Source organism: Malania oleifera, chromosome 3 (assembly GCF_029873635.1).
Source record: "Malania oleifera isolate guangnan ecotype guangnan chromosome 3, ASM2987363v1, whole genome shotgun sequence".
Lineage (NCBI taxonomy): Eukaryota > Viridiplantae > Streptophyta > Magnoliopsida > Santalales > Ximeniaceae > Malania > Malania oleifera.
In genome coordinates this window covers 117,696,514-117,718,647 of record NC_080419.1, presented here as the reverse complement: position 1 = coordinate 117,718,647, position 22,134 = coordinate 117,696,514, and positions in this window count along the sequence as shown.

The window sequence follows — 22,134 nt, the reverse complement described above, 5'->3', positions numbered from 1 at the left end:
TCATAGAATTGTCCTATATATATGCTTTGACTGTGACATTAAAGAAGTTGATGACAAACCTTACATTTTCAAATTTTGTCGCTACCACGTTGCACTCTAGCAAGGAGCACCCAAAGGATAGATGGTGTCACCACATCAGACTTTGACAAGCGAACTTGGAGGATAGGTACGTGGATCTCATTGCTTGCATATTGCATTTTAGAATTGTCCTCTGCTTTGATAATGACATTGAAGAAGTGATGGAAAACCTTACATTTGCAAATCTGATAGCTACCATGTCATGCTTTGACAGAGGGAGTACCCCAAAGAGGAGGTAGTGTGATCATGTTAGATGTTAGAGTACTTTGGCAAGCAAACTTAAAAGACAAGAGAATCACATTTTCGATACATTGCACTAAGAAAGGGACATAGGAGATCGTCGACCCGTGTATTCCTTGAGGCGGCCTTAGAAGACAAGTGGATTTAGTCATCAACATTTTATATTCAAGTCTAGGGCCCCTACTCGTATGGGCATTATATTTAAATTCTTTGGGAAGCTCAAAGAGGAGGATGACATTATACTTTTGGGAATTGAATTGGTCTTACAATCAATTCCAAACTTGTGATACAAAAATTGACTTAGGCATGCCTTACTTCACTACAAAAAAATGTATATGTAGTGATAAAATTATTGGTGACAGAGCAAAAGTTGTCACTAATAATGGTCCATTAGTGACAAAAATAAAATTCGTCACCAATAGTTAAGGTATTAGTGACGAAATTATCAATCGTCACTAAAAATGCATTACTACAAATGAAAATAAAATCGTCACTAATACTTTCGTCACTAATAGTAAATTTCCCACTCAAACTATTGCGGAAAAAAATTGGCAATGATTTTTTGGGTATTAGTGACGAACTGTCACTAATAGTAGACTTTTAGTGATAGTTTTTAAAACCATCACTAAAACCCTTACCTAGAACACTTATTTCCCCTTCGCCCTAAAATCCCTAATCCCCCAAATCTGCCTTTCCTAGCTCCCTGCACGATTGAACCCTCCTCCCCCATCCCTGTCATCCTTGCACAATCGCAGCTCACCGTCATTGATCCTTCGTTGGATGCACCGCCGCCGCTGCACCATCGTCGTACCTAGTGCCGCCGCTACCCAACTGTGCCTGCAGGAAGGTGTGCCTCCTCCTCCTTATGCTCCCCCTTGTCATCTTCTGCTATAATGCACATATAATTATTTTGTGTTCAACAAGTATTCTACCTTGTTTCACTTTATGACATTAGTTAGAGTCCACTATTTTATATTTTCAAGTTTAGGATATAACTAAATTGAGACCGATGGTTCAAAATCAGTTGGTTTTCATGATCTATACTGCATATATATTTTGTGACCTTTTGTAGTAATATAACTTTTCAATTTCAAGCATATTAAACATTGCAAACATATATATATATATATATATATATATATATATATAGTACTCTTTGTTTTTTATCTTTCAATTCATATATAATACGAGTGATGAAGCGCGTGCTATGCATATGCTCATCTTGATTTGAATGCAATCATTACCCAAATACAAATTCATACGTAATAAATGTTGCTTAGCTTTAAGCACAAATCATACTTAAATGCCCATTATTTTTGCAGATAAATCTGTACATAATGTTAAATTCATACAAAATTAAGGAGATTCATAAGTACAAGAGTGTGTGAATGATGTTATTTCTTTGATAATTGATTCCTAGCTAACCTGGAAATAATAAGAAGAGAAAAAGTGGTTAAAAAATTCATATGCCGGAGAAAATTTCAATAGCAGACCAATGTGTATAAGTAATACATGATTTGACTAATTTAATTATATTGTTAATTTAAAATTTGAATCTTAATCAAGAATGTCCTCATTACTTAATCATTTTTTGTCACTAATGGAAACGTTTGACATGTTTAGGCTGTTATTTGATATCAAAATAAAAGAATTGGGCCAAGTCCAACAGTTCAACTGAAATAGTTAGAACGCAATCCATAAGATTGGTTTAGGGCATTTTCAAATTTTATTAATGCAATTCTAAATGCTAAAATGTATCTTAGTTAGATTATGAAATAAAAAGGATAGTAGTGTGGTGGTTGATGAGAAAGGTTAGGCGTAAATAAAACACTTGTGCTAATTAGTTTGTGATGGAATCTGTAAAACTGAGGCAGCTACGAGGTGGCATCTTTTATTGGATAGAGCTAAAAAAAAAATCATATTTGGTTAATGTTTTCATTCATTATATGCATGTGTTCATTGAAACTTAGAACCGTTCAAAAATCGTTACTATACATTCATGTCTTATCGTAAATGTGAGACAAATCAATTAATATTCAATTGATTATTAATCATACTATGTAGATTAACAATCTATTAAACATGATAATTATTTGTTTCATTTACGATTAGTGATATTTGTATTTCAACTATTCTTGAATTGTTCAATGTGTGGACAGTTTAGGAAGTTGTATTTACATTGTTATCATCGTTCATACTTTATTCATTGTCATTACATATTTCCATAGCGTCTCCACTTATGTTCTCTGGGTGCATAGTGAGACGTCATGACAACTTGTTAGTGATGAAAAATTAGCAACATGTTCACTTCCCAACAAGAAGTTTCTTGTTGATCTTTAGCCTCTTCCTTGTTGCATGATTTGAAGACTCACCATCCTAGCTAATTACTATGCGTTCATGTGCACAAATCATTCTTATGATACTTATAGCATTATAGAAAATGAAATGCCTCAACCCCTTTTGGCTAGGTTTTGATCTACTTTGCGGAGACCACGTATATGTATTAGTCATTCTCATTATCTCTCTAATCCATCCAAAGGTGAGGCATGATTTATAGTCTAGGGATTTTTATGTTGTCTTTTCTAGCCTTAGAAAGTTGTGCTCCTTTATTGAGTAGGGTTTGGTAGGTTTTCTTAATCACCGATACGAGGACACTCACTTAATCACTTGTACGTGTTGTAGTTATTTCACCAGCTAGCATTGTGTTTCATTAAGGGGGCCTCAACTCCTCCTTAATTGGTGGGAATTTCTATATATGCAACTACATGTGTCATCAAGTCACCATATTTTTATGGGAAATTATACAACCTCCTCCTTTGTGTATCCGTGTATCTATATTTAAAATGTTAGACGCGTGACAAATTAGTTTTATATCAGAGAGAAACTCATTTTCAATAAATGTATAATTTTGGGAATATGCACATGGACATGTGAAGAGGATGGTCCCCTGTATAAATTCTATCTTTTTATTTATATTTTTTAATGAATAACAATTTTTGATGCAATATTCTAGCTATTAGGTAGCTTACCTTGGCAATCTCAATTAAAACCTTCAATTAAGGAGTAACCTACAAAACCAACCAAAAGAATGTTTAAATAACAATTCCTCATTAATCCAAGACTTAGGCCATTATTGCACGGCAATGAAGGAGTAAGTAGGAACCATTTGAATAAATTCTCTTGCGCATACTTGGGAGTAAACCGTGCAATATAATTAAATTTTCTAATCAATCTATTTGTGTTAGTGTGATTAGTATATACATTGACTCCCAAAAATATAAAAAAGAAAGTTAGAGACGTAGCAATATTAATTGGTTAGCACTTAAGTAGATTAAACGTACTAACTAGTCCAACTTGAATGTGGCTAATTAGAGTACTACTCCAAGCTTCGTCTATTACATATAAAGTCATTGTTATTTCTAGTCATTGTCCCTTTGTGTATGTTGCTGATCGATCGATTTGGATCTAAGGTAGCCAAGCCTTAGACTCCTCGTTTAAGGAAGGAGAGAGAGAGAGAGAGAGAGAGAGAGAGAGAGAGAGAGAGGGTTAGTACATTAAGATAGATCAGGCTGCTTGCATGCACGTGTGCCAGAGATGTTGAGGTGTCTAAAAAGCTGAGGGCCAGCTCTAATTGACCACATGCTGCAGACATGCTATAGCTATTGGCCCAGCTCCCCCTTCTAATAGTCTCTCGCTAGCTATCTCCACAATTTAATCAATTACAAAATAAAACAACACCATCATTAATCTCCACTCATAAAAATTAATATTGATCCATGCATGCTTTGTGCCTACGCTTCTATATATATATATATATATATATAGAGAGAGAGAGAGAGAGAGAGAGAGAGAGAGAGAGAGTGTGCATGAATGCATGGAGTAGTAGGATTAATGGAGAGGATGGATATATATATATGCTGCCTTCCATTATGAATGCCAAAGTAACATGCCATTCCTCTTTTGGTTCTTTCATGTTCATGCTTCTCACGACATTGACTGTGATGCTTATTGCTTCCATCGCCCTCCCTGCACCCCCCACCTCAGATAGCTAGGTAATTAATTCATATATATATATATATAAATGGTGCAGAATTAAAGCTAGCTTTTTTTTTTTTGTTTTGGGTAATTAATGGGGTCTCTTGAGTTGGCTCTATCCAAAAATCGAACAAGATCTTAGTAGATTGAGTCAGAAGTACTAATTAAATTATGTTTGTATATTTAAATTAGTGGTAGCCAATAACTTAAGCAAGGTGGTTAATAAAGATTAATTAAGCATAATGACATGGATATGTATTTTATGTGCTTTCAAATATATGCTCTTGATTAGATTGACTGTAAAATTATTAATCAATGTAGGACTTCGATCACTTTTGATGAAGAAACAAAGGAGCCATCTTATATGGCCTATGAGCTAGGTAGTCCGTGCACATACAATAGAATAAAATAATTAAATAAAATAAAATAATAAATAAATAAAAGAAAACGAACATAATAATTTTACATTAGTTGATCAACAACATGTTGGTTGATACCCAGAAGTCTTCGCAAAAATTTTCACTCTATTAAACAAATGTGACTTTAGGGTCTATCAATCAATGTTTGATGTATTAACTAATAATTTCATATCTTAATTTTCATTTTGCAATTGAAAAGAGAAAAAGAAAAGGATAGATTCATCATTTTAATCGATGAAAAATTAATAGTGTAGTAGTATTATTTTTTAAAATGCCAATAGCGACTCTCGCTGTTAATATTTTCATAACATAAAGTTCTAGTCAAATAATTTGGTAGCTTTTTAAAACAATGCACCTAATTTTCTAATAATTATAAAAAAAAAACTCCCTCAAATGATTTGTAATATATCATTAAGTGGAGGAGAATTACTTTCAAAAACAAAATAAAATATTAATAAATTCTTTGATAATTTTTAAAATTCAAAATGTGTAGTGCCATTTTTAATAAATTTATGGGCATCATTAAATTAAATCATATTAATATATAAGATTAAACTAGTGCAAATATATAAATTTAATTAATGGACAAAAGATATTGATCATAGCAAACCCACAATTACCTCTTTTGAAGTTTTGAAAATCTCAAAATCCTTTCTTGAGATTTATCAAAAAGAGATAAACTTTTTCTTATATTTTTAGAAATGATAAATTTTTTTAAAAGCAGACCTTTGTCTTTTTGATAAATTTGAAATAAAATTTTTTAAAATTCCAAGAAAAGTATTCTACATTTTTCAAAATCTTAGATTTTTTTTTTAATCCTTTTGCTAAAATTACATCGGGATGCCTTTTGCACATAATTAACTAATCCATCTCTATCAGAGTGATTAACAAAGATTGTGATTAATTTCAATTCAAGGGTACGTACTTCACAAGCAACTGCGATGATAAGACTGAACGGTTGTCACCTCGCAAGTTGGCTGCCACGTGGCATTGATCTTAGTGGCTACAGAGGCACGACCTCTCATCTTATCAGTGCACGAGGAGCCAATCAGCACGCGGTCCCACTTGGCGTCCGTCCCCCCATGGGACCCGCTCCACACGTGAACCGTGCCCTGCCTGTCTCTAAAGCCATGGTGTCTGACACGTGCGCATTTGGGTCCCACATGCCTCAGCCTTCTGCTCCAGCCAACGTCATCGTCGGCCCAGCTTGCCCCTAATTTTGAAACAACATCTCCAATCATTCTTCGCCACGTGGCATCGTGTTGTTCCTTAACTGTGACAGATGACCGTCTCCGTCAGATTAGATTTGCGGTATCTTAAATTTGAGGGAGTCACTGTCACTCCCAAAAATGGCAGCACATTAGATTTTTATTTCGATGTATTAATAATTAGTTTATGTTTTTATTTGTTAATTTTATTTTATAAATAAAAAGAAAAATAAAAAGGTTTCGTTTGGCATTGTTCTCCTTTCTCATTTTTTATTTTTGTTTTAGTATAACAAAATTATATAAACATATATTTTTTTACATTTTTATTTTTTTAATTTCTTTATTAGTTTTCAGTCGTTTGTAAGAACATATATAACAATTTTAAATTTCATTATAGTATTTTCAATTTATATTATTTTAAACATATTTTTTAATAGTTATTTGATTCTATTGAACAAAGTGTATAGTTTTTAGTCGCACATCAGAATGATAGGATAATTTCACTCTGTTGTATAGCTATATATACATCTTAAAGTTGTAACCTAAGTACACAAAGTGATATTCACTTCCTATTGTATAGTTCCTTTTCTTTTACTTTCTTCTTGGTATCAAGGCAATGTTGGGTTCCTTGTTTAAGGTTCGGGTTCTCAATTGAATCGTATGCTCTGCACTTGCCACGTATATGGAGTTTGTGCGTTAGAAAACCTTATGGGTAGTAGGTTGAGTCATATGCTCTGTACTTGCCACTTTTAGTGGATCATGTACATCATAAAACTTAGTCTACTATTTTCTCGGTGCATCAATTCATACTGTCACTTTCCGGTGACCTTTTTCCAACGACTTCCAGCAACTTTCTCAGTGCCTTCCAACGACTTTGATAATTTTTTTTGGTGACTTTCCCAATGAATTCATCGGCTTTGGGCATCCTTTTTCGGCAACTTGCATTGCTTTGTCGCGTTGATACTTTTGCAAGTTATTCCTTTTCTTTACAGTGGCTACCAAGGACGGTGATATGCCTACCAAGGATAGTAAATCCACCTCTTCTTCTTTGAACCTTCCACGCCCTAACTTATCTCTAGCTCAGACTGCTCCTGTTTAGAAGGTTACTAGCATTCTTCTGAATGGCGGCAACTTTCATGCCTAGTCACAGTCCCTTCGCTTGTATCTTAAAGGTCATAGCAAAGCTGAGTGGTTGTTAGTATTGGAGTTTCACCCTGCTAATACTAATCGGGCTCATCGACAGTGGTCCATTGACAATTGTGTCATCCTAGCTTGGATATTTGCTTCTATGGAAGACCGCCTCTACAGGATGTTAATGTTTCATGATATTGTTCATAGCCTTTGGTCTGCCTTGACCAAAATGTATGTTTTCCCACACAAGGTGTGAGGCTCAGATTTTTGAGCTTTATGGGGAGTTCCACCAGGCGACCCAAGCTTCTTTGGGTTTATCTGTGACTAACTTCTTCGACTATATCCAGTCTTGGTGGGAGGAGCTCGCCCAATATGAGCCTTTTTTTGAGTTTCCTACTGAGGCAACAACTATTGAGGCAAAGCGCCAGGATCGTCGGCATACCTATTAGTTCTTGATGGGTTTAAAACCCGAGTTCGAATCACTCTGGAGTCAGATTTTGAACACATCCCCGATGCCCTCTTTGTATGAGGTATTTGCAATGATTGATGGTGATGATCGACGATGATGTCTTCTTCTTGGATTTGCTTCTTTTAGTGTGCCGAGTAGGTTGCCCTTGTAGCTCCTACTAGTGCTAGGTCTGTTGACTGCAAGACTCAATTCTGCTAGCACTTCCAATGGAATAATCATACCATTGAGCACTACTTCATTCCCCACCCTGAGCTACATGAGCGTTACTCCAAACATGCCTTTTATGGTCGTGGATGTGGCAACGGTCAGGGACCTTCTAACATTGAAGCTGTTGCAGAATCTTTTCTTCCACCTCTAGCTACTCTTACTCTTGCACCTGCTGCTGCTCTAGATTTCTCTTAGCTCCAGGCTCAGCTTACTCATCTTCAGTATTAGCCTCTTTGCCTCTACTGCACTGACTGCATCCTCCTCTACAACCACCTTTGCTACAGGTAACCCTACTGCCTTTTTAAGTAAGTCAGGCATGCCCAGTGTGACGACCTCAAAATTCATACCATTTTTTTATCTATATATATATATCCATATCCCTAAGCAACAGAAACCTATATTATGCAGCCGTTCACATATTTACTATACAATACCAGAATCCAGTATATACAGACTATTGCCATACAAAAATACCCCTCCAGTATCATCTATTCAAAAATATACACAATTGTGTCCAAAAACTCACCCGATAACAAGGGTAATCAACCTAATCTCTATCCGCGAGCCTGATCTGCTTGCCTAGCTGGCTCACCTGAAAATTGTTAAAGTAATGGGGTGAGTCGACACTCAGTAAGTGGAAATATGCTATTACTAGTGTTTGACAACTAAGTTAAAGATACTTTTAAAATAATAACTTGACTGTAATGCAACAAATAATCTGTAAAATATATCTTTCTTTCTCAATTTAAAATATACTGTATCGTCTGTATTTTCTACTTTTCATACTAATAATATCATACTATACTCATCATATAATGTGAAACTGTATACATATACATAATTGTGCTTTTTCCTTAGGACTCTGTACGTCATGATTTGATCCCTCATGACAGGTGCAGCCCGTAGGCGGGACTTTATCTGGTCGGCCCTCCAAATAAGTCAATATACTCTACACTACCTCAACTCAGCCAAGTTGCATCCTTTCCTAAGCGCGAGGTTGGCTGCTACCTCGTCTAACCAGCCCCCTCAACCCAGCGTACTGGGGAGCTACGTCCTCTCCGAGCACGGTTAGACGGTACCCACACACTATCTGAGATATGTGGTTGCACTCTATTTGTATATAGCAATGGTACCGTACTCTGTATTCTATATATGTACTGTATCTGTTCGTAATCTTTCCACAGGGATCTGATACTATATACATATATACATATATACTCTTTTACTATTTTCATCATGTTTTCAAAATTACCATAACACTATCTTTCTGTACTGTAAATACTATAATCTCTGTGTACTGTATCTGTAGTATCTTGATTCTACCTCTTTTTCTCTGTCTATATACTCTATTTGTATACTTTGTATGTTTTGATAATAAGAAACATGGCATGCAATAACTCTGTATATAATGTTCTATATAAAGCTGTGATATAATACTGATCTGAATAAAACTGTATACATGTATATGTATATATATATATATATATGTCTGTTCCATGAAACTACTCATATAAAAACTGTATATGCATGTAAATTTCTCTGTAAATATATATCTCTATCTGTATATTCAGTATAGTATGATACATTATAAAAATTGTATACATTATTCATCACATGAAAATCTACTCAGGCCACACAAGCATTTAAACTCATATTCTGTAAATACTGTATAATAAACTGGTACAAACATATGTCTATGAAATCTCTAGTAGCATTCTGAAAACTCCTAGCATAACATATTTCTCTTACCTTAACTTTGAAAAGCCCCTATAAAATTCTAGCTCTATACCCGCAGGGTTCCTAACTCAACATCCTGAAAACACAATCCCCTAGAACAAAATATCAGTATTTCATCACCTACATCATTTTTTATAACTACCATAAGGCCAAAAATAGGCTAAAAGGCCTTACCCTAAATTTGGGATGAAATCCAACTTCATTTTCCCAACGATCCGCTCCGGCAGACTTGTAGAGAACTTCACCGGGAGTGTCGTGGTAGCCTCAAATCTTCGATCCAGTGATTGGCAGGGCCAAAATCGAAGAGAGAAGGGAGAGGAGACGTAGGAGAGAGAGAGGGGCGCGGATAAGTGATAAAAATATGAGTTTTCCCCTTATATATTGCGGCCTTCGTCGACGAGACACGTCATCTCATCGACGAATCTTTCAATAAATTCGTCGACGAATCCCTGTATTCGTCGACGAAATTCAGGCTGCCTCATAACCCCTTTCGATATTTTCTCGTTGACAAGGCACTGTATTCGTCGACAAATTTCCTTATGTACTCGTCGACAAAGCCTTGTATTCTTCGACGAGTTTCCTTATGTACTCGTTGATGAAGCCTTGTATTCATCGACGAGTTTTGGATATTCCTTGAAATTATTATTATCATTATTATCTCCAAAATGCGATGTCGTCGACGAAGTCTACTGCCTCCTTCTGTTCCTCTTTCCATTTCTCTCTCTCTTTAATATTTAAATATCAATATTTTCTGGGTTGTTACACCCAGTGGCACACCTGTTTGGATACTGGACTCAGGGGAGAACAACCATTTGACTAGTGAGGCATTTTCATTACATCCCTTGTCCCTTCTTTGGTTCGTACTGTTCGCATTGTCGATGGTACCTCTTGTTCCATTCATACCCAAGGCACTGCCTGTTTATCCTCAATTCTATCTTTATTCCCTATTTATTATGTTCCACAATTTTCTTATAACTTGTTATCTATTAGCCATATTGCCAAACAATATAACTGTCTTGTGGTTTTCTTACCCTAACTTTTGTTACTTGCAAGACCTAAGTTCAAGGAAGATTTTTGTTAGGCGTTTTGAAAAGGATGAGCTCTAATACTTTGGTGATCCACCTTCCTATCCTACATCATCTTCTGGCTTTTAGGTATCTGTTTTGCCTTATGATGTATCCTCTCTTTTCTCTTTGAAAACCTTGGATTTGTGGCATGCCCGTTTGGGACATGCAAATTTTAAATATTTTTGTTGGTTGTTTCTATAATTTAATAAAGCTTGTAAGAATTTTAATTTTCAGTGTGCTGCTTGCAAATTATCTAGGCATGTTCGTTAATTTTTCTCGAGTTATCAAGCCTTTTTTGGATAGGTTGATGCTATTATCATACCTCGCTTAGTTCATGAGGCCCTCCAGGACCCCAAATGGGTTGCAACCATGCGTACTGAGATGGAAGCTCTACAGCAGTAGCATACTTGGGATCTTGTTCCCTTTCCTTCAGGAGCACGCACAATGGGCTATAAATGGGTGTTCACAATTAAGCACCTTGAAGGTGATACTATTGATAGGTAAGCCCGCTTGGTGGCCAAGGGTTTTACACATATTCAGGTCAGGATTTAAATGCTACATTTGATCCTCTGGCAAAGCTTACGACTGTTTGCCTCTTAATCTCTTTAGCGGCTTCTTTCACTTGGTCTTTATATTAGTTTGATGTCAAGAACACCTTCTTGAATGGTGATCTTACTGATACTATTTTCATGGACCCCCTCCTAGTTTTTCTGCTTAGGGGGAGTTCTCTGGAAAGGTTTGTAAATTGCACAAGTTCTTATATGGGCTTAAGCAATCACCTTGTGCATGGTTCAGAAGATTTAGTGATGTGGTTCTCTCTATGGGATTTATTTAGTACCAATCACACCACACTTACTTGTTTTATTAGGCTTCTCTCCCATGGTCCTTGCACCATTATCTCTGTCTATGTGGATGATATTATTGTTACAGGTAATGACTTCTGTGGAATTACTTATATTAGAAAGGACTTGGGGGGACACCTTTGAAATCAAGGATCTAGGACCCCTCAAGTATTTCTTGGGTATTGAGATAGCATGCTCCTGTAAGGGCATTTCCCTCTCTCAGGGGAAATATGCCCTAGATCTCCTTATGGACAATGGTATGCTGGGATGTCGGCCTGCTTTTACGCCGCTGGATCCTAATATTTCCCTTTTTTGTAGAGTCTGGTGATCTATTAACAGACCCTTCGGTGTATCAGAGACTTTTTGGTTACGTCGTTTATTTGACCTACACTCGACTTGATTTGGCCTATGTAGTGAGCCTAGTAAGTCAGTTCATGCATTCTCCCGGTACTTCACATCTTGATGTCATCTATCACATCTTACAGTATGTGAAAACCTCAACTAGACTAGGATTATTCTATTCATTTGGAATACAACCAGGTCTTTTCGTATTTACTGATGCTGACTATGCTGGGTCTAATACTAACAAACGATCTACCTTAGGTATTTGTACTTTCAAGGGTGATCATCTTCTTTCTTGGAAAATTAAGAAGCAGGTGGTGGTTTCACATTCTTCTGCTGAGGCTAAGTACCGCACTATGGCATAAGGTACCTGTGAAATCCAGTGCCTATGCTCTCTCCTATTTGAGATTGGTTTTCCTGTGATAAACACTTCTTTGTTGTTTCGTGACAACAAGTCTACTATATCTCTCTCTTCTGATTCAGTTCTACATGAGATGACCAAGCATATTGAGGTGGAGATTCACTTCACTAGGGAAAAGGTTCGTTCAAGGATCATCTCTCCCTACTTTATCTCCTCCAAAGGCTAGGTTGCTAATGTCTTCACCAAGTCTATTGGCCTAGGTTTATTATAGATTGCTCTCTCCAAGTTTCGAGTTGTCAAGATTTTCGTTTTAGCTTGAGGGGGAGTATTGAACATAGTGTATAGTTTTTAGTCCCACATCGAAATGTTAGGATAACCTCAGTCTCTTGTATAACTATATATACATCTCAAAGTTGTAAGTTAAGTACACCAAGTGATATTCATTTTCTCTTGTAAGTTCTCTCTCTTTTGCTTTCTTCTCATTCAAATAAAAAACAAAAAACAAAGAAGCATTTGTTTAATCAAATTTTTTTACTTTAAATCATTTTTAGAGATACTAGCCAAATATGTTTGCAGTTTTTAGCTTTTAATTTTTTTTTTCGCTTTCATAATTTTTAACAATAATACCAAATGACTCCTAAACTTGTCATTTTATTGTATGATGAAAGAAAGATGGAAATTCGATTTTATTTTTTTAGTGCTAATAATACTTTTTAATTTTTATACATCTAATTAAATTATAAAAAAGGAATATATATATATATATATATATATATATATATATATATATTCTTGAGAACATAAATTTCAAGTCTTATATTTAAATGTGTATGAATTTAGAAAAATTGCAATATAAATTTATATATTATTTTATAAAGATATGCATATATATAATTTCAATTTAAGAGATAAATCTGAAACTTCTAAGTGCAAGTAGTAAATTTTATATAATTGATTCACTCTTTAAAAATTTTTTTTGAAATCTATAAAATAAAAAAAAAATTATATTTCACGGATCGAAAACATTCTTTTGATTATCTCTAATACCTAACTATGCAATCTATAATCATACCTCATTTCAAGTTTCTTCTTACTCTTTTATAAGGTTTTCTTGAAATTTCTAGGATGGATATCAATAAAATTATTGGACTTGTCCACAAGATAACATATGTTTACCATACATGCATTTCTTGTTCTAAAATTAGGAGGAAGCTTTATTTTTCTAAAATTATTCTTCTCAAATTTTCCACGTGTCCCAAAATCAATTCTACTTTTCACATCCTCACCCTATTCAAATCTTTCCATCAAACCTAAATGATGTTTATTGATTTCGGTCATACACATAGTCCTTTAACTATTAATGCATCAAGAAAATTATATATATAATTATTAGATCTTAAAAAGTTTCTAAGGCCACTTATATATGTTAGGGAATAAAACCTGGAGCAACAATCGCACATGGAGAAAAATAAAGCACATCCACACTGGAACACCAGATTTACGTGATTCGGTCAAATTTGACCTACGTCCACGAAGCACACACCACTGCACTATAAACTGGGAGAAAAAATACAAGGAGGAGGAGTCATACTGCTCAACTCTACTCTCTCTGTCTCACACTTCTCAACTCTCTGCACTGCGCAACACTCTACAAAGCACTCTCTGCACACTTCACTACAACCCACACACATGCACTCACAGCTTACTCTCACACTGCTCTCTGCAACACTCTTCACAGCACACTCTGTGTACACCTCATACACACACACTTCCACACCTCTCACATACACATATATATATATATATATATATATATATATACACACACACACACACACACAAGGGGGAGCTAAATTCAAAAGTGGTGACTGCAGATTTCAACAAAATCTGCAGAGTACGTGGCCGTCAGTCTTCAACATCAACATAGGCTACATGGGGGGGTGGTGCTGCCGACGGTTCCACACCAGCAATCCTAATAATATATACATATATATATATATATATGAATATATAATTACTGTAATTCTTGTAAATATAATATAAACTCGTAAGGAAAATTATTAACAAAAAAACATACATCGTGGCTGCTATGGAAGAGAAGAAAAGTGATGGATGGATTGAGATCCAGAAGAATGGAGAAGGGCCTTTATTCCTCTTCTTCTTCTTCGTTCAAATACTTTGTTGTGACAGGGACCATGCCATAGCTTTATACACACATATATATATATATATATATATATAAGTAAAGCTACACACATTTCCAGGCGATAGAATAATCTGACAGCTCTTTAATTTTCAGTGCCTCCTTCTGCGCTGCAGGCAGCATGCTCATTCTGACACGGCCTAGCCTATAGCTATGTAAACTCTCAGTTAATTTCTGTCTGCAATCTGCATGCATGTCTTCTTCTTTGGTACACCACGTGCACTCCCCCACTCCTCCCTCTCCTTTATTTCTTCCTTGGATTTTGCGTTATTCTCTTGAATCTCTTCTATCATCATCACGTGCTCTGCATGCCTCTCTCTCTCTCTCTCATCAACCCACTACCAGCAAGTTGTGGGTGAGTGCAGTCGTGCAGAGATGTGTCTCATGTTTTTAAGGTATAGATATATATGTACATGATGGGGATGTTAATTAAATTGTACTGGTGCTTCTATTCACTTTCTTTACACAGATTTTTTAGTTCTCAAAAGAGCTTATATACATGTCATAATAATAATAATAATAATAATAATAATAATAATAATATAGAGGGGAGATAATAAGATAATCATCTTCCCTAGATTTTTAAAAAAGACAACAACCTTTTATGAAAATTTTAAAATCTCACTAAATATCCTTCACATTTGAAACTATGAACACTTATACACTCTCTTATCAATTCTCTGTTATTATTCAAACATAAGTTTAAAAAATATTTTTTTTTCTTAATTATGTCCTACAGCTGGTAGCTTTCTACACATGAAATTTTTTTCCCCAATTGCACCCTTAGTCCCACAAATTATTGGATTTTTATTTTGAAATATACTTACATATTTTGTTATGATTATAGGGAAAATAGTAGGAAATGTGATGAGAGATGTCAATGTTGAAACAATGAGAGTAAAAAAATTATTATTATTATTTTAATTTGATATGGATGTAAAATTAAAGGTTAATTTTAAATAAAGATGTATACTTTGTTTTGAAGGTAGACACCATGAAATGGGCTTAATAAGGGTAACGAAGAGGGAAAAAAAAAAAATTTGGAGACAAATTGTACCATGCCAGTAGCATGTAATTAAGGGAAAAATAAGAAAAAAAAATACTTTAAAGACAATATATAGATAAGGGTAAAAAGGGAAAAAAAATTCAACCATGGCATGTACAGAAAGCTAGCAGCTCCTTAGGGTTGAAGGCATAATTGAAAAAAAAAAAAATTTAACTTCCATTTGAGTACTAATAGAAAGCTAACATGAGAGGGTACAAATGTCTATAAAGTCAAATTTGAGAGCTTTGTATACTACAAAAAAAATGTCTTTTTTAGTGACGAAAGTATTAGTGAAGCACCAAAAACTGTCTCTAATAATGCACTATTAATAACGAAACAAAAATTTACCACTAATACATAAGCTATATTGCAGCCTTTCGTCCTTTCGATGGCTCGACAATAGTCCCATCATTAATAATGCATTATTAGTCAAATTTTACAATTCGTCACTAATAAGTTCGTCATTAAACATACGTTTTCTCGCTCTAACTATAACGTCAATATATATTAGTAACGATTTTTCAATTATTAGTGACGAAAGAAATTGATCACTAATAGTCTACTTTTAGCGATGGTTTTAGACCGTCACTAATGATTTGAATAATAATTAGTAGTAACGATTTTTAGATCGTCACTAATAGTGGATTGGTAGTGACGCTTTCTAGACCGTCACTAATAGTGGATTGATAGTGATGGTTTTAAACCATCACTAAAACTGTCTATAGAATATATTAGTGATGGATTAAGCTTCGTCACTACTGTTTATTTTAAGTGACGTATTTGATCTATCACGATTAGTTAACGTTATTTTTTAAAAATAAATAATTTATAGTGAAAATGCATTAGTGACAGTTTTTAAACCATCACTAAAAAGCTTTCCCAAATAAATAACCAAATAAAAGGAAAAAAATAAAAAATAAATAAAAATAAAAATTATGTTTAAATAAAAAAGAATATTTTTCTAATTTTTCTTTATTTTTTGAGGATTCATTACAAAAAGGAACTATTTTTAATGTTTTTTAAATTTTAAAATAGAACTAAATAAAATAAAATAAGGAAAACTAGTGGACCAGTTTAAGTGAACCAGTCTTCCTCCTACTATAACGTAAACATGAATACTTTAATGTCAATATTCATGAATCCAGTAATCTAACTTCCATACATATGACATAGGATAAGGACCATCGTCAAACAACTTTTGATTTTCTATCTTACTCTGAACAAAAAATTAATACATAGGAGGCCTTTCATACGCTTGCAACGCTCGAAGAATAACAAAAAAATTAAAGAAATCTAAAATAAACTAGTATGCTCTTCCAAAATAGCGATGTTGTAATGGTGCATATGCACATGAGATCAACTTCATCAACATCCTAAAATACGCCCGAACTAAGGTAGTGTTTGAGAGTATAGATTTTGGGGTTTGAATTTGGATTTGTGTATAGATTTTAGAATTTGAATTTAGATTTGTGTATTGCACTCTTACTTCATCAACTTTCTAGAATACATCCCGAGTCCAAATCTAAGTTTTGAATTACATGTTTCCAAATGCAAGTGCCTCACGGAACTATTCTAAGTTGATAAAGGAAGGTTTTAGTATCTTCAACTTCGGGTGCAATCTTCATTTATAAAAAACAGTGGTTATTGTATGTTTTAGGTGGGAATAGAATTGAATGAATAAAATTGAATTTGTCACTTGACCTCTGTTTGAACCTCACTATTGAGAATGTTCGAGGCATGTAAGGTAGGAGAATAAGGTCCACTTGAGCAATTGTTGGAGAATTGGACTTGCTCTCATGAGAGAGATGGTTTTCGCTCAAGAGGGAGAGGTTGAATCAAGCACATAGAATTATTAAGAATGCTTTTGTTTGAGGGGAAGTGGTTGGAACTTACAACCGAGAGGGAGATTGTTGAGAATTTCATTTGCAAGTTTATCCCATATTGGAAAAATAGAATGAAAAATTGGTGCTTATATACATGATTGGGCATAAGATCCAAAATTAGCACTCACCCATGTGTATCATGCTCCTATGAAGGCTCTCTTGGCGCTAACATTCACCACCCATCTCCATTCTATTTTTTATTTTTATTTTTAAAAAATAATTAAAAAATACCTTATTTTCTAATTTTTCAAAAATTTATAAAAAGTTAGAAAACATCTTTTTATTATTTTCTAAATTTCTAACTCTTGTTTTGCTTATTGGAGTGTATACTTTGGATCTTAAACTTTAATTTTTATGGATTATATATCAAGTTTTTTTTTTTTTTTTTTTTCAAATTTACTCAAATTCAAATTTGAATCCCAAAATCGACGATCTCAAATTTCATCTTATATAATTTTTGAAAATTTTAAAATAATAATTATTTTTCATTATTAGTTTAAAATATAGAAATAAAAAAAAATATAGTTTACATATTAAACAAACTCTTTATTTTCCACTTTTTTAATATAAATTTTGAAAAACTAAAAAATAAGCTAAAGATTTAATAAATCTTTGAAAGACTAAAAAATAAAAAATGTTTCGCATAACTAAACAAATGCTTGCCTTTTAAATTTTATAAATAAATTTTATTAAATATATTTGTAAAATATATATTATATGACATTATATAATATAAAAATAATAAAATTAAAAAACTCGATTAGGCTCGAAATTCAACTTGAATATTATTACTAAACTCAAACTTGACTCGTTAAAACATTCGAGTAGCTCAGAGTCAAGTATAATTGAACCGAGTTGAGTTAGAGGACGAATCAAATCTAAATAGCCTGTGAGTAAGTTTTGTTGGATCAAAATTCAATTATGGGCATATATGTGAAACAATTAGGTATTGTGGACTGTGTAATAAGGAAAGATTCTATTTAAAAGTGATCGGTTATTTTGGATTATATTGGGCTTTAATGTATCTGAAACGATTGTGGACATTTAATGTGTAGATACTTTAACGGTTATTTCTGTTTATAATGATGGGTGAAAACGGAAATACACATATAAGGTCAATGGTTATATACATAGTGGTTATGGTCCCTAGATCACATGGACGGTTCTATAATTTCTCTTTTGTCATCCCATCGCCAAAAGAGAATACAGAGAACGCAGAAGGAATTCTTTGGATATTACGTATTGATCTGGAAGGTCATCCACATGGCTCGACACATCTTGGAATGCTTGTTAGCTTTACTGTAATCCCAAGAAGGGGGTGAATTGGTATTTTAAAAAATTAATCCCCTAGGTCAATCAACTAGTAGCAGTATTATACAAACGTATGGTCAATCTAGTGCAGATAAAATAAATCAATTTATATTTAGCGGAAATTAAACTGCACAAGTAATCTAATTAAGCATGCACAATAAAGTTGTAAGGAGAGATGACACCAGATATGTTATCGAGGTTCGGCAAACTGCCTACGTCCCCAACTAGACTCACAAGCATAAGGATTACACTAAGGCTCACTTCACGGGTGAAGCGGAGCCTAAATACAACCAGGTCAGTTAGCATAGGGTTGACCTCAACCTATACAACCAATCCTTCCGGACTGGATTACCACCTCCTCAGGCCACGCCTGGAGTACAACATAATTACAATATAATTTGCGTACAAATATTATGTTTCTCAATCAAGCAGATTTGCACCAGTAATAATCAAAGCACAGCAATAATATATGAATAATAAGTTCAATGGTGTATATATGTAATCAACACTCAAAGTAAAGATTATCTCAAATTTAAGTACAAGAGTGTATCTACAAGCTAATCTTTGAAACTATGTTTAGATAGAAATCTCAATCACAGTTTTAAGGTTTCAAAGATTTGTACCAAAGTAATATGAATATCTTAAAAAATATTTTCTCAATATCAAAGCACAAAGAGATATTCAAATCTAAGATTGTAAAATGATTTTTGCATACACAAAAATATGAGCTAAGGTGTCTTGCAATATGAGTGCAAAGACCCACAAGCTCTAAGTTTTCCCACACAAAAGATTTATTAAATTAAATCTGGAGGGAAAACTAAGCTCAACCCTCAATCCAAAAATCAACAATGCAATGAACAAATGAGGGTTTCTAGCAATAGCACACAATAAATAACACACTCACAAAGCTAGATTTCTCAAAGGAATGGTAGTATATGAGTGTATAGGGCTTGTATGAGAAGATAAGTCTAAGGAAATTTCAAAGGATTTTTTGCTTAATCAATGTGCTAATTAGGTATTAATCCAAGCAAATGAACCCCTATATATAGAGAAGGTTAAAACTATTACCAATGAGGATACACAGGGAATTATTAAATTTGTTTTAAAAACGTTTAAGAAAATTAACCATATTTAACTTAAACTAACCACAGTAAAAATTAGGACAACCCGATAGTTTTGGGTACCTGACCTGTAGTTCAGTCACTCGAACAGACACAACAAGAAAAGTGATTTTTCAAGGTTCAGGTGCCTAAATAAAGGTTCGGTTTGCTGAGCAGAGGCGATTTTCCAAAAGACCGCAGTTTGGTCACCCAATATCAAGTTCGGTTTACCAAACTTGAACATTCGGTAGCCCGAGGCAGTTTTGAATGTGAGAGCTCGGGCTGCCGAGTTGGTGGAAAAAGTAAGAATGGACGTTCGATTGATCGAGGACGGTGGTGCCCTTTTCGGTTCGATCGCCCAAAGTCTGGGCAACTATTTGACCTTTCAACGGTTCGGTCACCTGAGGCAATTTAACTTGCCTAGTTCGGTAGCCCGCAACCCTTGTGATTTAGCCCTTTAAGTTCTAATTTAATTCAGTTGATTCCCTTGATATTATATGTGATATTGGGGACTATCTTACGTGTAAGAACAAGGACCTAGGGTCATTCTAAGGTCTTTGAGCTTATTAATATTGGGGACTATTAGCGGCTTCATGTTGAATCATTAGGAAATAGTCTCTCAATTTTAGGTTGATTTGAATAAATCTTTGTTTTTTTTTTTAATCTGAAAATTCGGATCCAATAATAATAATAATAATAACTTTTTTAGAAATTTTGTTCTTTGCTGGGATTAAGAGATATTTAGTTGCAGTTTAAATTTAGTTATTATATTTTTGAGATAAAGATTTGGTTTGAAATTTTATTTTATCTTTTAGTAAATTTGAATCAAATTAAAATTATGACCCAACAGTTTTTAAAAGGAGGATGATCAAAGTTGGAAGTTATAAAATAAATTCAGATATGGGTATTTTTAAGGACATATATAACTTAATTGATTAAAACAACAAGTCGCCAAAGTGACCACTCATGTGGCAATCAATTTTATTTTAAAATATATACAACTTGTGTGCGTGTAACATATGTAAAAATTGATCAGCCCAAAGGAAGATAAATTTTTTACAGAATTGCATGTGCACCTATGGAAATAAGTGCGTGATAATTTTTTGGTCTATTTAACATGTGAATAATAATTCGACCTAAAGGAAGATTTATTATTCGACGTATTCTTATTATCAGCATTTGATTACTGCACTAAGATATCACTTACAAATTAATATATTTGTCCAAAGATAAAATATTAATGGAGTACACGATATCTTGAGATGGGAATTACCTGTTTTTGAATTTAATTTTGGTTCAGGATTTCTCTGTTCAACTATGACTCCTACTAGTATTACATCCAAAATCAATTCTATTCCTATGCTAAATGGCTTGAACTTTAAGTCATGGAAAGAGAACCTTTTAATTATTCTCAGAGTCATGAATCTCGACCTTGTGTTAAGGGTTGATTCTTCCCCACCTATTATGGACAAAACTACCTCTCATGAGAAAAGGGACTTTGAAAGGTGGGAGAAATCAAATCGCATTTGTATGATGATCATAAAGAGAGCTATTCCATAAGTATTTAGGGGTACTATGTCATATAAAATAACTACAACTAAGGATTTCCTTGCCGATATTGAAAAGAGGTTTGTCAAGAATGAAAAGTCTGAAATTAGTACACTCTTGACAAGCCTAATTTCAATGAGGTATAAGGGTAAGGGTAACATTAGGGAGTACATTTCTGAGTTGTCTCATCTTGCTTCTAAGTTGAAAGCACTTAAGCTTGAACTCTATGAGGACTTGTTAGTGCATTTGGTATTATTATCCCTTCTGGTATAGTTTAGTTTAAGGTGAGCTATAACTGTCAGAAAGAAACCTGGTCTCTGAATGAGCTCATCTCACACTGTGTACAAGAGAAGGAAAGACTTAAGCAAGATAAGGCAGAATGTGCTTACCTAGCCTCGACCTTCAAGGAAAAAGGGAAGAAGAGGAAGAAGGATAAGATTGCTGCAGACACAACATCTCAAAAGAAATAGCAAAAGAAAAATACCAAATAGTAAGGTACAGGTTGTTTCTTCTGTTGAGCTGAAGGGCATAGAAAGAAGCAATGCACCAACTATCATGCCTGGCATGCTAAGAAATGTATGCTTCTTAATTTGGTTTGTTCAGAGGTTAGTTTAATTTAGGTACCCAAACACACTTGGTGGATAGATTCTGGTGCAACCACTCACATCAATGTGTCTATGAAGGGTTGCCTAAATTGCCGAAAGTCAAATGATGCTAAAAGATACATCTATGTGGGCGATGGCAAGACAGTTCAATTTGAGGCAATAAGACTATTTAGATTATTGTTAAAAATAGGAATTTATTTGGATCTTGTTGAAATATTTATTGTATTGTCTTTTAAATGAAACTTGATTTCTATTTCTGCTTTGAACAAGTCTGGTTATTGTTGTTCATTTGGGAATGGAAAG